Below are 15323 nucleotides of genomic sequence, written 5' to 3' on the forward strand. Positions count from 1 at the left end.
TATGCAAATATTGTACCAGATGTTTATCCTCTCACGCAGTCAATAAACAAAGGCTTATTGAGAGGCTTTTATGTGCAAGGCATTATGTTCATATTATGGAAGGTACAGAAATAAACCAAGCACAGATACTACCCTCAGAGGACTTAGCCTAGTAATAAATATAATATATATGATCCCTGTCTTTGACCAGCTTAGAATCTAGATAGGCTGCATGACACTGAAGTGTGAGAAAAAAATAGAGTGCTTTAAAAACTAGCAAACTGTTGCAAACATCTACAGATTTGGCACAGTATAAAATGTACATAGGAAAAAATTATAACAGGGTAGAGTCAGCTACCGTAGAAGGTTTCTTGTAAGAAGGAGTGGGGTGTCATGTTTAAAGCGTAAGGAAGGAACATAAATTGGTCGAGGACAGTTGTTTCCAAAATGCTTTTGCCTAGGTAAACTTATCAAAAATTATTAGAGCATTTACCCTCCATATGTGCATTGATCAGTTGTTTGTAAGTTATATACCGACAGTATTGCACTGATAAAGTATATACATTATAAAAGATACAAAAAATGAAAATATTAAAAGATGAAATTCCAACATATCTCCTCACAAAGTATGTATAAATTACAAGGTAAAAAACAAAAAGTTTATGATGGAGATGGAGAAACCAGGCAGACAGCACCTTAAACAAATGCTCCACATTAACGTGAACATGAGTGGGCTATATATATCAATATCACACGCTTTTCGATAAGATGCACCAAGAAAGAGGCAATATCACTTCTACAGTGCTCCTGCTAAAAATGTATCCCCTAAATTTAATCAAAAGAAAACATCACACAAACTCAAATTAGGGAACAGTCTGCAAAATACCTGGACAGTATGATTGAAAAATGTCAAGTTCATGAAAGATAAAGACAAAGCTGCAATCTTTCCCAGAGTGGAGACAAGGAGGGAGTCATGATGGCTAAATGCAATGTGACATCCTGGATTGGATCTTGGACCAGAGAAAGGACACCAGTGGGACAATGTGCAACATTTGAATATGGTATTTAGATATATTCATAGTATTGTATCAGTGTTAATTTCCTGGTCTGGTTACCTGTACTGATAGTTATGTAATGTGTTGATATTTGGAGAAGCTGGGTAAAAAGTATACAAAAATGTTTGACACTGTTTCTGCAACTATTTTTTAAAAAAGCACTAAAAAGAAAGAGACCTTTAAGGTGTGGGAATAAAAGTTCTTGGCAATGTGTTATTTCCTTTACCCAATGGATTGTCTTGCCTACATCCTGGTCTGGAGTGTTTGTTAAATTCAGATCTGGAAACCTGATAAAGCCACAGAAGGAAGCCAGCCAGGGTTTGTGTCAGAAACTCTCTTAAACTGATGTAACCTTTCTGGTCAGTGATTTTATTACATGTTCTTTAAAAAAAAACAAATTCTATTTGACTATTTGATTAAGAAATTCCATTTCTAGGTACTTAACTAAAATTAATAATCAGAAATGGGGACAAAAGTGTAAAAAGATTTTCACTGAGGTATTCTTTGTAAGACTGAATAATTAGAACAAATTTAACTTCCAATAATGAGAGGTAGTTAAATTTATAATAAATCCACACAATGGAATACTCTGTAGCCACTATAGTTATATGTTCCAAATTATTTAGTCATATTGCAGAGTACTTAAAATATAACTGGAACAAGCCTTATAAGGTTATACTTACAGTTTTATTCCAATTACAGCTGTAGGCTATGTATATAAATGTACCAAACTATTAATCTGCCTTGTAATATACAGACGGGTTTCTTTTTCTTCTTTGTGCTTGTTTTTCTAATTTCTATTGTACCTATTGTCTTAATAATGCAAAAAACAAATAAGCAGTTCAGAAAAGTAGAAACCGAGTGTTTATTTGTGTTTGAGGTTTTGAAAAAGTATCCTAGGCTGGGTGTCATCCAGCTGAAAGATGCTTAGTGGTCTAATTAGGCTACATGAGACAACGTGAAAGGTGAAACATGCCTTCATTTAATCTCTTTGAATCTTTAGAAAAGCAAGCTTTGTTTTAAAAGGGTAGGAAAGAACACTCGGAAAGAGATTTGGTAAGCCTGATCCTCAGGAATAAAGGTAGGTGAGCAAAATTAGTTAGTATCCAGATCTCTTGTACCAGCTAGTACAAGAGTAGAACAAAACCAGCACAAATACATTTTTCAGGGCTGGCAACCTTGCTTCCAGTCTTGTGATTTTTGTGTTTGTTATCCTTTGAAAGTTCTCCATAATGATTAACAACAAAAAATTTTAAAACACAAATGGTCAGTGTGCCTGTCTTCAGTATCAGGAAGGAAAATGTGAGCTGGAGAGACTGCATCTTTCCTCACAAGCAGACTAGGATTTGATGGATTCTGGGTTGTTTCCAGTTCAGAGCTCTTAAAATACAACTGCTCTGAACTTTTACATGCAAGTCGTTGTGTAGACACAGGCTTTCATTTCTCTTGGGTAAATATCTAAGAGTAGAATGGCTGGATCATATGGTAAGTATATGTTTTGCTTAACTTTTCAAGAAACAGCCAAACTGTTTTGCAAGTAGTTGCGCTATCGTACATCCCGACCAGTAATGTTTGAAAGGTCTGAATTCTCCATGTTTGCCAAAACTTTTTCTTATCTTTTTGATTACAGTCATTCTAGTGGGTGTGAAGTGATGTTTCATTATGATTTTTATTTGCATTTCCCTAATTACTAATGAGGTTAGTGTATTTATCTGTTGTAAATTTTTTAGTTTTACATCTTACATATAGATATATGATGTATTTTGAATTAACCTTTATATGTGGTACAAATCAGGGCTCAGAATCATTTTTTGTTTGTCAGGATCTAATTGTTTCAGCACTATTTGTTTTTGTTTTTGTTTTTTAACTATCATATCTCCATGGAATTGCCTTTGCACAAAGTCTACCTAACACATCTTTCTTTTGGAACTTATAACAAAATATTGCAGTATTTTGAACCTAGAACTTTATCCAAATAGAAGACAAGTTATTATTTGATAATAAGAAGGACGATGTTTTATTTATCTTTGAAATAGCTTGGGTGCTAATAAATAGATAAATAAATAACAGGGTTGGACCAAGAAGAGAATAATAGGTCTGAGGTCAACCTAGAGGTTTCGGATATAAAAATTAACTCCTTGAGACAAGGAAATATGTAAGCGGATGTTTCTTCTCTATTGTAGTATCGTCTGTGGGAAAGGCGCTGAGAAAGATATAAAGAAAGAAAGCACTGACCGAGGAAAGGGAACTATAATGAGGTGCTGCACACACTCTAAATAGAGAGCAGCAGGAATCTGCATGCCAGTGAAAGAGAGAGAGAAAGAGAGGGAGGGAGGGAGGGAATGAAGCCGGGGGGGAAAGGGGAAAGGAAAGGAAATTTAAAAGAAAAAGAAAACCTAGTCATGACCATAAGAACTATAAACGAGGCAACATGACCATAAGAACCTGGAAAAGCACCTTAAATCTCTGTTCCATCTTCATTCTTCTGAATAGTTTCCTGTTATTATCTTCTGTGTGTTTCTTAACAATAATTAGCAGATGACCCTTTCAACCAACGTGTTTTCCTTGGTAGTCAGCAAAAAAGAAAAGATGAGAGATTTTTGTCCTGGTTCCTAGATAGAAGAACACACCAGGTACAGTATGGAGCAGCCTACATAGAGTAGGAGAAAGAGGAAATCACTGAGCACAACAGCAAGAGAGAGGCTCGAACTGGAAAGACATTTTACTCCTGTAACTACTCCGTTCAACATGCTAGTTCCCATGGTGAATACACAAGACAGACACATAGCAAAGTTTGATAGCAGACAGACTCTAATAAATACCAGAGAATTTGGAGAAGGGAACAATTAATTGTGCCTGAAGGATCTCATAAAGACTTCTTGGAAGAAATGTCACTTAAACTGCAGAGTAAGGGAAGAGAAGGATTTCAGCAGGTGCCTGCAGAAAAAGGCCTTTTTGTTTTGCATTGCAGGTAGACCATGAAACTAAGATAATGCCTCCTGCTGTGTACATCTCTAGTAATATCAATACCTCTGTACAGTCATAATCATTTTAACATCTCTATTCTGTCACATGATAGATGTATCTGAATGTATCTTCTTTAGGTGGATGGAGGCAATATCTGAGTCTGCCAAGTTACCATTTTGCAATGCAGCTCATGTAAGAGTGATCTGTTTATTAAATGTTGATGACAGAGCAAAGCAATGACGACCTCAATGACACTCTCAACTTTTTTATTTTATTTTTTGAGATGGAGTCTCACTCTGTCTCACCCAAGCTAGAGTGCAGTGGCATGATCTCGGCTCACTGCAACCTCTGCCCTCCAAGTTCAAGCAATTCTCCTGCCTCAGCCTCCCGAGTAGCTGGGATTACAGGCACCTGCCACCGTGCCCAGCTAATCTTTTTTTTTGTATTTTTAGCAGAGATGGGGTTTCACCATCTTGGCCAGGCTGGTCTTGAACTCCTGACCTCATGATCCACCTGCCTCAGCCTCCCAAAGTGCTGGGATTACAGGCGTGAGCCACAGCGCCCGGCCAACACTCTCGACTTTTCACCTGAAGAAGGGTTTGGGTTACTTCTTGCATTATTGTGTGTCTATGTTAAGTAATGCCTGAGTAAAGGTGGAAAGACATCCTCCCTATGACTCATGTGACATCAATGGTCAGGCTCAATAAAACTATCTGGTCAGCTGTCATCCATGCCTTCTAGAAGAGCTGAAGTTGGAAAATTTAACAGTTGACATTCAAGGTCAGTCTACAGGGCTTAGACGCCTCAGACATGCAAGAATCACCTAGGAGAACAGGTAAAAGGGTAGATGATTATCCTATCATTGAACCAAACTTTTAAATGTTCATATATTACATTTAAACTTTTAAATGTTCATATGTTACATATATATGGATATATTTTTATGTGAAATGTCAAATTAATCAAAACGATAACAAATTTAGACCAAAAAAAACTTGGGGAGTGGAAGACAGATATAGGTCTTAAAGGTAGACTAAAACAGGCTGGGCCCGGGGGCTCATGCCTATAATCCCAGCACTTTGGGAGGCAGAGGTGGGTGGATCACCCGAGGTCAGGAGTTCGAGACCAGCCTGGCCAACATGGTGAAACCCCGCCTCTACTAAAAATACAAAAATTAGCCAGGCACAGTGGCACATACCTGTAGTCCCAGCTACTCGGGAGGCTGAGGCTCAAGAAGCGCTTGAACCTGGGAGGCGGAAGTTGCAGTGAGCCGAGATCACACCATTGCACTGCAGCCTGGGCAACAGAGCAAGACACTGTCGCCAACAACAGCAACAAAGGAAGTACACTCAAACAAGGAAAGATCACAACTAGTTTTTGATCTGAAGAATACTAAGAAATGTAATTTAAAATTTTCTGTATTTCAATAAAAATTACAAAACCCATGTACCTCCATATTAAGTCTATAATCACTAAGAAAATCACTCTGTTTTAATGCTCTGTGAAAACAAATAATCAAATCATTTCACAGGAAGTTCTCAACCTTCTATGGGAGGAAAAAAACCTTTTTTCTAAATTATAATTCAGGGGCCTGTGTGAAGACTCTCACGGCGTCACACTTCATTGAAATTTTGAGGAGATGTGCCTGCAACAACGGGAAGAGAACTTGCATTTTAGAGCACCAATTATTGGCAAGGCATTTTAAGTTTTCAATCTTACCTTACCGAATCCTCATCAATACCTTTAAAATAGAGCAACGCACTTAGAATATTATTATTCTGTTATTAATACTGCTTTACTGTTTTACCATAGAGTAAAACACATTCAATTTTTAGTTTTTTAGTCAATGTTTAAAGAGGAAATTAAGCCAAAATTGTCCCCATAAAACCACTTAAATCACATTTTAATGTCTATAAATTGACACTTAGGAGCTCCAACCAAGCATTTATTAACTTTTTTGTTGTTGTTGTTTTGTTTTTTGTTTTTTTTTAAGATGGAGTCTTGCTCTATGGCCCAGACTGCAGTGCAGTGGTGCAATGTCAGCTCACTGCAACCACCATTTCCTAGGTTCAAGTGATTCTCCTGCCTCAACCTCCTGAGTAGCTGGGACTACAGACATGCACCACCATGCCCGGCTAATTTTTTGTATTTTTACTGGAGATGGGGTTTCTCCATGTTGGCCAGCCTGGTCTCGAGCTCCTGACCTCAAGTGATCCACCTGCCTCGACCTCCCAAAGTGCTGGGATCACAGGTGTGAGCCACCAGGAGTGCCAGGCCCATTTATTAACTTTTTCTCTACCTCTCTGGTTTTGGTCTAGAGGCTTCTTTCTCTGTTGAAAATCTCTCCCTCTCCATCTTCCTCCCTCTTCCCTTCCCCATTTCTTCTCCCCTTCTTCCTCTCTTTCCCTCTCAATAGTTGTTTTAGGTAAGTTAAGTGTGCACCTGAAGCAAGTGCATTATCATTTACTAAGCATCTTCTATGTGCCAGGAACTGTGCCAAATTATTTCAATGTGTACTATTTCTAATGCATAAAGAAGCTTGAAAAGTATGAAACTTTGTCCCTATTTTACATACTAAGACATAAAGTTCACTCACAGAGGTCAAAGTTTGCACAAGATCCCAAAAGTGATGAAGTCCCAACCCATGTTTTTCTGAGCACTAAACAATGCTATATATTGTAAAATATGGTACAATACCTCCTAGTCAAATTTGTTGGTGTGGTGACAATATTGACTCAAGTTCTATTCACACCCTGCAGAATCTTAGAGCTCTGCTAAAATTTTAAATGTGAGATTTCTTCAAACCTCAAATAAACAAAACCCGCAATTTGGATATTCTGCCATTAGGTGGTAGAAGGTCTTCAGTCATTACTTTGTGGTCTAAATGGCAATTACTATACAGTCCATATGTTTGAGAGTCTCCATCACTTACTAACAATATATCTTACACATTTTTTAACCACTGCAAGTCCTGACTTCTCGGTTTGAAATCAAATAATATCAGTATTGACTTCATAAATTGGTTCTGAGACTTAAATAAAATAATAGGATACGAAGGCATTCAATGTGTATTAACCAGCTGGAATTCTTTATCTTTTCCCTTAATCCAATATCTTACATAGTTTTTCATCCTATTCTTTAACAGCAGGGACACACTTCAGCCCTTTCTAGTCCTGTGATACACTACATCTTATTCGCCAGCCCGTAAAATCCAGCCCCTTCCAGCCAATTCTCACATTTTGCTGTTCACATTCCAATTTTTAAATTGTATTATGTATATACATGTGTGATATGTATTTGTCATAATATCTGAACAGTATCATATTTATGAAGATTGCATTTTAGAGGAACTTCTAAAGAAATACTCAGGATACCAGTAGGCATCGGATGTTTACTGCATATCTTTACCAAGTACTTTGCCTGTAAGTTTATTTGATCATCATAACAACCTTATGAAGCTGATTCATAATAATAATATTTTCCCAATATCATTGGCATTTTACATATGAGAAAATTGAGCTTAGAGGGCACAACTAAAGACATGTAGTTAATAAGAGATCAGCTCAGATTCAAATCAGCAGATCAACTACATACACAGCCCAGGCTCTTAACCATTATATCAGTGATTATGAACCTTAACTGTGCATCATGGTAACTTGAGAAGCAATTCTAAAAGCACTGGAACTTCCCTAAGCCTACAGAATCAGAATCTGAGCAGCTTCCATTCCACAGAGTTATGCAGAGAGGCTTGTGACCAATTGTGTGGTACTTTTCGGCCTCCCACTAATAACAACCTAGAGGAAAATTATGCACTTTTCTCATTAATCCTGAAATTGTCTTTTCCTTGAAATAAATTCTAAATTTGCAGGGAGTTTGTACTCAATCTTCACGTTAACCCATCATCAAAGCACCTCTTGCTGCTTATCTGACAGAAACGAGCCTCACTCCTCTCTCACTGTTAGAAGAGGAATAACTGCCAGGGAGCAAGATAAATAAACAGTTTCTTTTCTGCGGTTTCCTGTTCCTAATTCTACGGCATCTTTTTCTGCTATTCTGTCCTTTTGCAACTTGAAAGAAGTAAAACTGGGAGGAAAATGATAGAGCAACATAATCCCGTTGAGACCCTACTACAGCCAGGGGCTGAGTACTTGGAAGGCAATAAAATAATTCCACACTTTTACCTTAAAGGAATGTCAAGCGGCCTTTCACAATTCAAATCTCTAGCTAGATATAGCTTCCTGAAATTAATTTGCAGATGACAGTTGTTAAAATTAGCCAGTGGGTTCATCCCGTTTGCTTTACCAGTGCTCAGTAGCCAGTGCCTTTTCTGTCTTAGTTATGAAGTTGTTAAACAGTATTTCTGCTCTCAGTGAATTGAAGGATTGAGGGCCTGGCTCTGCCTCAACACACACTGTCAAATGTTCTTTGGCCAATATGCTTATTTTCTCTGGACTCTCAAATTTATCATCTGTAAAATTTAAGGATCATGCTAGATGACTTCTAAAGTCAATTCATTTTCAAAATTACTGTGATGATTTTATCACCTTATTAAAATAGTAACAGTTTTTAATTATTTCCCCTTCAAGTGCTTGCACCAGAATAGAAGGGAGAGGTGTTCATTTGTCAGAGTTCTTCATGGAAAATACCTGGAATTTTAGATTATCATGAATTCAATTAGTAAGTGCTGAAAAGCACAAGGTATTCTAGGCTACATTACAAGAAGTGGCAATCATTAAAAAGTCAGGAAACAACAGATGCTGGAGAGGATGTGGAGAAATAGGAAGGCTTCTACACTGTTGGTGGGCGTGTAAATTAGTTCAACCATTGTGGAAGACAGTGTGTGACTCCTCAAGGATCTAGAAGCAGAGATACCATTTGACCCAGCAATCCCATTACTGAGTATATACCCAAAGGATTATAAATCATTCTACTATAAACACACATGCACAAGTATGTCTATTGCAACACTGTTCACAATAGCAAAGACTTGGAACCAACCCAAATGCCCATCAATGATAGATTGGATAAAGAAAATGTGGGACACATACACCATGGAATACTATGCAGCCAGAAAAAAGGATGAGTTCATGTCCTTTGCAGGGACGTGGATGAAGATGGAAACCATCATTCTCAGCAAACTAACACAGTAACAGAAAACCAAACACCACATGTTCTCACTCATAAGTGGGAGCTGAACAATGAGAACACATGGACACAGGGAGGGGAACATCACACACCAGGACCTGTCGGCGGGTGGAGGGCTAGGGGAGGGATAGTATTGGCAGAAATACCTAATGTAGGTGACAGGTTGATGGGTGTGGCAAACCACTATGGCACGTGTGTACTTATGTTACAAACATGCACATTCTGTACATGTATCCCAGAACTCAAAGTATAATTTAAAAAAAGACACATAAAAAAGAAGTACAGCTTGCATATTAAAGGAGGTGAGAGATCCATTCTACTTTTTATTATTCAGATCACATTTAGTTACATTTTCAGTTCTGCCAAGTATTCCATAGGAAAGACATTGGCGATCTAGAAGACATCAAAAGAGCAGTAAAAAAGACAAATCCCTCAATCATTACATATGAGGAACACCTGAAGAAGCTTGGAATATTTGAATTGAAAAATCGGCATGCCACATATATGAATAGTCTCCATGTGAAATTCAGTTTATTCAATGATGTTCCAGAAAGCAGAACCAAATGCAAAGGTTGGAAATTACAGAGAAGCGGTTTTGAGTTTGATTTTAAAAAGAAGAAAATTCTACAGTAAGAGTTATTAAAAATAAAATGGATTTCCTTGAAAAGTAAATAATTCAATATTACTGACCATATACAAGCAGAGGCTGTATGTCAACTATCATGGGTCTTATCAAGTGGGTTTCTACATTTGAACCAAGCTAAATTAATGGACATCTATATTTCCCAACAAATCAAGACTCTCTGAAAGAAAAAGTGCACTACCTCCCCAGCCACAGTTTAGCCAAAAAGATAACTAGGCCAATTCTTTAGCTGAACTGAAGAAAGTAGATGGTAGGTAGAAAAACATTTTTTCCTCTTTATTCTGACGAGTTTGTAATGAATATTCCCCCAATCTGAAAAGGTAAAGCCAAACCATTAATTTATTTCCAGTTCAAAATTTCTCAAAACAATATCCATGAAAAGAAGATCATTGTGCATTTCCGCCATCAATCACTGCTTCTTTTCCGTGATTACATGTAATGTGGCCTTACTCTTACAAATTTTACATTTTTCATCAGTGTTCACTGATGTAGAGTTAAATAAATATAAAGTGATTTTACATTTTTGTAATAAAATTGAGATCCTTTAAAAGCAAGAATTACTGTTCTAAAAAGCTACCCTATAAACCAGATTCTCTGACATGATATTTCAAGAACAATCTGTAAGACTGTGGAAAAATAAAGGTCAATTTGAATATTTACATTAAATTAAGCAGAAAGGAAAAACAAATGACCATCTGCTAAAGAAATGGATGTTCTGTAATCATTTATACTGGCTTTTAAGACATTGAATGCAATTTGGCCTCCAGTTAGCCAAAGGATTCTAGATCATATCAAAATCTCTTTTATGCAGCTTAAAAACATTCTGTTGGCTCTCAGGATATTATGGGCACTTGTGCTTTTACATCAAACCAAGGGCCACCCCAACAGTCATCTGAACCTTGGCAGCTAATGAACTCACCCAAGTGTGTGAATCATAGCTTCTAAATGACAGAGACAAAAGCTGACATGCTTTCAGAACATAAATTAAGAATAAAAATGCTCTTTTCAGCCGTCAATAAGGCTATGAGAGAAAAATGTTTCTCCCTTGTAGAGCAGAAAGATTGTAAATGATGAGCAAAAGCACATATTAGATTCTGGTTTTAAGCACCTCTGGGTCAGTGGTTGACAGTAGAGACTAGACCTGTTGGAGAAGAAAGGAAGATTCTGTAACCAAATTCTCTGGTTTTTCTTCAAGGAGCTATTAATACTGAGTGCTTTGGGTGCTTCACGTAGAAGTTAGTCAAGGCAAAAACACCAACCAGGAAAGAGAAAATAAAACTCTATTTTTTAAAATATGTTGGCACTGGATCCCAGCAAAGCTTTGTGAAAGAAAGTCACTTTCATTAGTCCTAATAACTCTAACAAGATATATGGAGTGTGTCCGTGTTCCCCCAACATAGTGAATAGGAAGATTGTCTCAACATTCCCACTTCATTCTCAGACTCTCACCTTTGGGTATCTTCTGTCTCTCCCTTAAAGCCTATTTACAGCACAGGGCGTGGTAAGTGAGTTCACACCAAGGTCATAAGCAATAATTCCAGATCATATCAAAATCTCTTTCATGTCATTGGAAAACATTTTTATTGTTGTCAAGATGCTATAGGTGCTTAGGGTGTTGGCTGACAACCCCAGGATACTCACATTTTAACAGATTCGGGACCTTAGTTCTCAGGCTCTTCTGTAGCATGCTGGAATCATCCTGAGGGAGGTAGAAAAGGCTGTTCCAAAAATCCTAAAATTCCTGTACCCTGTAGACAATTACACTGGGTCAAATAATATCTTGGGTCATTCATAGATAGATAGATAGACACATGGATACATATATAGATACATAGAGGATAGATAGATAGATAGATAGATAGATAGATAGATAGATAGATTTTAAACAATATATAATTGAAACAAAAAAGTCCTAAAGTTCAAACCGTACCTACAAATCTCCATGAATTCCTAGTTTTGAAATAACAGCAGCTACTGCCATTTCCCTGATGTGGTTTTTGCAATGCCCACCCTGAAACAGGCATGAATAAATATGCTTCATTGTCTTCTAGCATCGTGAGAGTTCCCCATGAAAAGCTGCACCTGGAGCTCCCCCATCGCATCTGAGTTTGGGACATGCTACAGCTTTTGGAGCCTCAATGATCATAAGTGTCTTATCAACATAGCCATTAATTCATCCATTCAGAAAATATTTTTTGAGTACCACCAGGTTTTACTGCTGCGAATGAATAAAACAGGGTCCCTTTCCTCAAAAAGCTGCTGTCTAATCTCCAGTCAAATAACTTTTTCCTTTAGTCATACTGTGATGGCAAACTCAAAAGTATAACACATGTAGGAGTTTGAACCGAACTTTACTGCTTTTTTTTTTTCAAATCTGTGTGTTCCAGAACTTGCAGGGCTTGCTAGTTTTGTTATATAATATCATGCAATGTAAATACCAATATAGCATATGGACAACCATTTTGGAACTAATGTTTATGCTTAAAGCTAAGATTCAGCTCTGAGTTTTAAGGATCTTCCCACAAGTGGAAGAGAAACTCCAAATTCTCAAGAAGTAAATTTAGTGGTCTCAAGTTATGGATGATACGTCTGCTGCTCTCTGTTCAGAACACTCATTTAGAATCAGAAAAAAAAATCTTAATTTCAAAAATTTTCCTTGTCTTTGGAAGTCTAAAAGTCAGTCGGCTACTGATTTTTTCCCCCAATATATATAAGGTTAGTGAAAATTCATAAATACAAGCACAAATCTATGTGATTCCTTGGGGGGTTTTTTTGGAAACATTACAGTGCCTTGGCGAGAAACCACTGAGCCAGGATGGGATTGTGTGGGCCCAGGACCATGGCTCTGGTGCAAATATTAGTTATACACCCAATATTTAAATAGATGAGTTATCAAGTTAGAAAGCTAAAAGAAAGGTTACCTTTTTGTTACTTGGTTGTGTTTCTCAGTAAATATATTGTGGGAGTCCTATATGATAGTTTTGAGATATTACTTGATTTCCTAATTATATTATTATTCTAGAAATAATATCTTAACTGTCGTGTATATTGAAGTAATTCATTTACATTCACTCTAAATTTGAGAAGGGCTTCTACTGCTCAATTCTATATCTTACAATTATTATTTGAGCACACTGGAAGTCTCAATTTAGGCTTCTGTTCTAGAAAGGACTTAAAAAGAAGCATGTGAGTGATTTGTCATTTGTAGTCACAGGAAAAAATGTTTAAGTGTCTATAGTGTTTGTTAATGACTTACTAGTTTATGGGTATTTAGAAACATGTTTTATGGCTTACATAAGAAAGAAAGGTCCACAGCTTGATATTTCAAAAGCAATGTAAGTATTGAAATACAATTCCTGTTTAACTATATGTGGTTAATCTGCAGACCAATTTTACCAGCCCTTAAGTTAAAACCACCCACATTCTGTAATTGAGACATGCCGATACCTTGGGTGGTCACTTAAATGTTGATACTTCTTACATTATGCCGCACTATTCCTTTTGATTTTTTCTTCTAGTTTCAGAATTCTCAAGTTGAGCTCCCAAGCAGCACCACATGAAGTTACTTTACTATGATTATAAAAAGAAAGGGTAAAGCGTGCACTATTTTCATTCCCATTGCAATCATTGTCCCATGAATAGATTCTTGATCTGACATTTTCTATTCTTATTGCAATCTTTGTCACAAGAATAAGTTTTTTTCTTTTTTAAAAAAAATGTTTCATCCATGCTGTGAAAGCCAGCAGCAAAGTCTACTGCTTTGACCTTTTTAATGTTCTCCCATTTGATTGGGCAATGATTTCTCTTCTTTTCTTTTAACAGCATTGGTAACTTAGGAGAAAGAGGTAGAATAGCTAGTCAGTCAAAACGAGACCATATGAAAGGTTAAAACAGAATAGTTTATTGCCTTTCATAGATAACACTAGCCATTGAGATTCTCATATCTTGTTCTTGTGACAAAAAATGGCAAAGAAACAGAAAATGGCACAACATGAATCCATTCTCATAACAACAATTGTAACAAGAATGAAAACTAGTACAAACAACCTATTCCTCTTCTAATCTTATACTTGGAAACTTGTTGCTCTACATGACTGTAGTTGCAGTTTTCCTCAGCCAACTACAATTCCTTTTTCAATTAATTAGTTAATTTAAATGAATTCGACTTCACGAAAATATCAACCACAGATGGATCATAATCACTTGTATACTTCCATTCATCACTCATAATTATATACATTGCTCTCTATAGAAATTATTCCCATGTAAAGTGCTAAGTACATTTGACAATAAAATGCTTCAGATTTGTTTGGTAGTTGTTTTTTTTAAATCTCAAAATAAAACATTTGACAATAAAGCACGTAACTGAGTTTGAATCAATTTGGGAAAAATTATTGACCAATTGGTTTAATTTTTTTGGCATTACACGTAGATTGTGAAGGGCAGAAGTAAGCTGACACTTTGATTAATTTAATTGGTGTGGACAGCCAGTGCTGGCCATTACTCTAGATGGCTGGGGAAGGCTGTGGGGTAGACTTTGAGGTCTGGATGACCCATACTGCCTTTCTGGTCAATCATATATATTGTCAACTCTTACCTTGATTTTTAATATTTATACATAACTCGTTAGTGAACAAGTCATCTAAAGACATTATGTTTTAAGGCGATACACCCAGCTCTCAAAATAATTTCAAAAAAATTTTATCTATATATATTTTGTAATCAGAATTAAGCTGAAGTTTTAAGCAAACATTGAATGCATTATATACTTGGCATCATATAGATGGCTGCATTAGTTTCATGCACCTAGTATGTGTTCAATAAATTTTGGTTGAATAAACCAATAAATGACAGCTCAAATTTCTGTCTTATGTAGCTACCCATGGATTGAATGTCCAGTGTTATGTCTAATTTTTAGGTGGTTTCTTAATGGAAATCCTGGAGAATAATGAGAAAGCTCAGAAAAGACACTACTAACAAGGGAAATCCTACTAGCCCAATGGGGATGGCTCTGTTAGTATGAGATTAAGATAAATTGCACACCCTGAGCATTTAATCCTAGCAATTGCTGGCTGAATCTAGCAGGCAAAACACTCTAGAACAAGTTGAACTTTGCTTTGATAAATTCAGGGGATGGCCAATATTTGGCCCCTTAATGATCATAAAATGCCAAATTTGTGTTTCCACATGGTGGGCACTCAAAGAGAGTTGTTAAATTGAACAATTGTTAAGGTAGAAGTTTATAAATACGCCTTTTTGAAATTATTGATTTAAGGGCAACATAAAAGTTTAACACTTAATTCATGTTGTTGCTTTAAAAATACCGTGAGATAAGAACTTCGGGACAGAATCAAGAGTATTCTATGGAAGACAAGCATAAAAATGGTCAGAGCTATTGCCATAACCTGACAGATGAGAAACAAGAAAAATCTTCTGTACTAGAGAGGGGTCAAGTGAAATCTTTACAGCTGTTTTGTAATCACTTGGGGTATAGGGCTCTTTTCAAAGGCTATAATAAAATTAGTCACTTATTA

General features: G+C 36.6%; 1 long non-coding RNA gene across 3 annotated transcripts in view; it reads right to left on the reverse strand.

Moving 5' to 3' along the window:
- The window catches only part of LOC134737214 (uncharacterized), a 201399-nt gene that overhangs the window by 63631 nt on the left and 122445 nt on the right, over nucleotides 1–15323 (reverse strand). For 2 of the 3 annotated variants that reach the window (XR_010121882.1, XR_010121883.1), the window contains exon 3: nucleotides 11431–11537. The exons of the other annotated variant lie outside the window; for it this stretch is intronic. This is a non-coding gene — a long non-coding RNA (uncharacterized lncRNA). The remainder of the gene's footprint in view (nucleotides 1–11430; nucleotides 11538–15323) is intronic. 3 annotated transcript variants of the gene reach the window in all.

Source organism: Symphalangus syndactylus, chromosome 7 (assembly GCF_028878055.3).
Source record: "Symphalangus syndactylus isolate Jambi chromosome 7, NHGRI_mSymSyn1-v2.1_pri, whole genome shotgun sequence".
NCBI classification, from domain to species: domain Eukaryota; kingdom Metazoa; phylum Chordata; class Mammalia; order Primates; family Hylobatidae; genus Symphalangus; species Symphalangus syndactylus.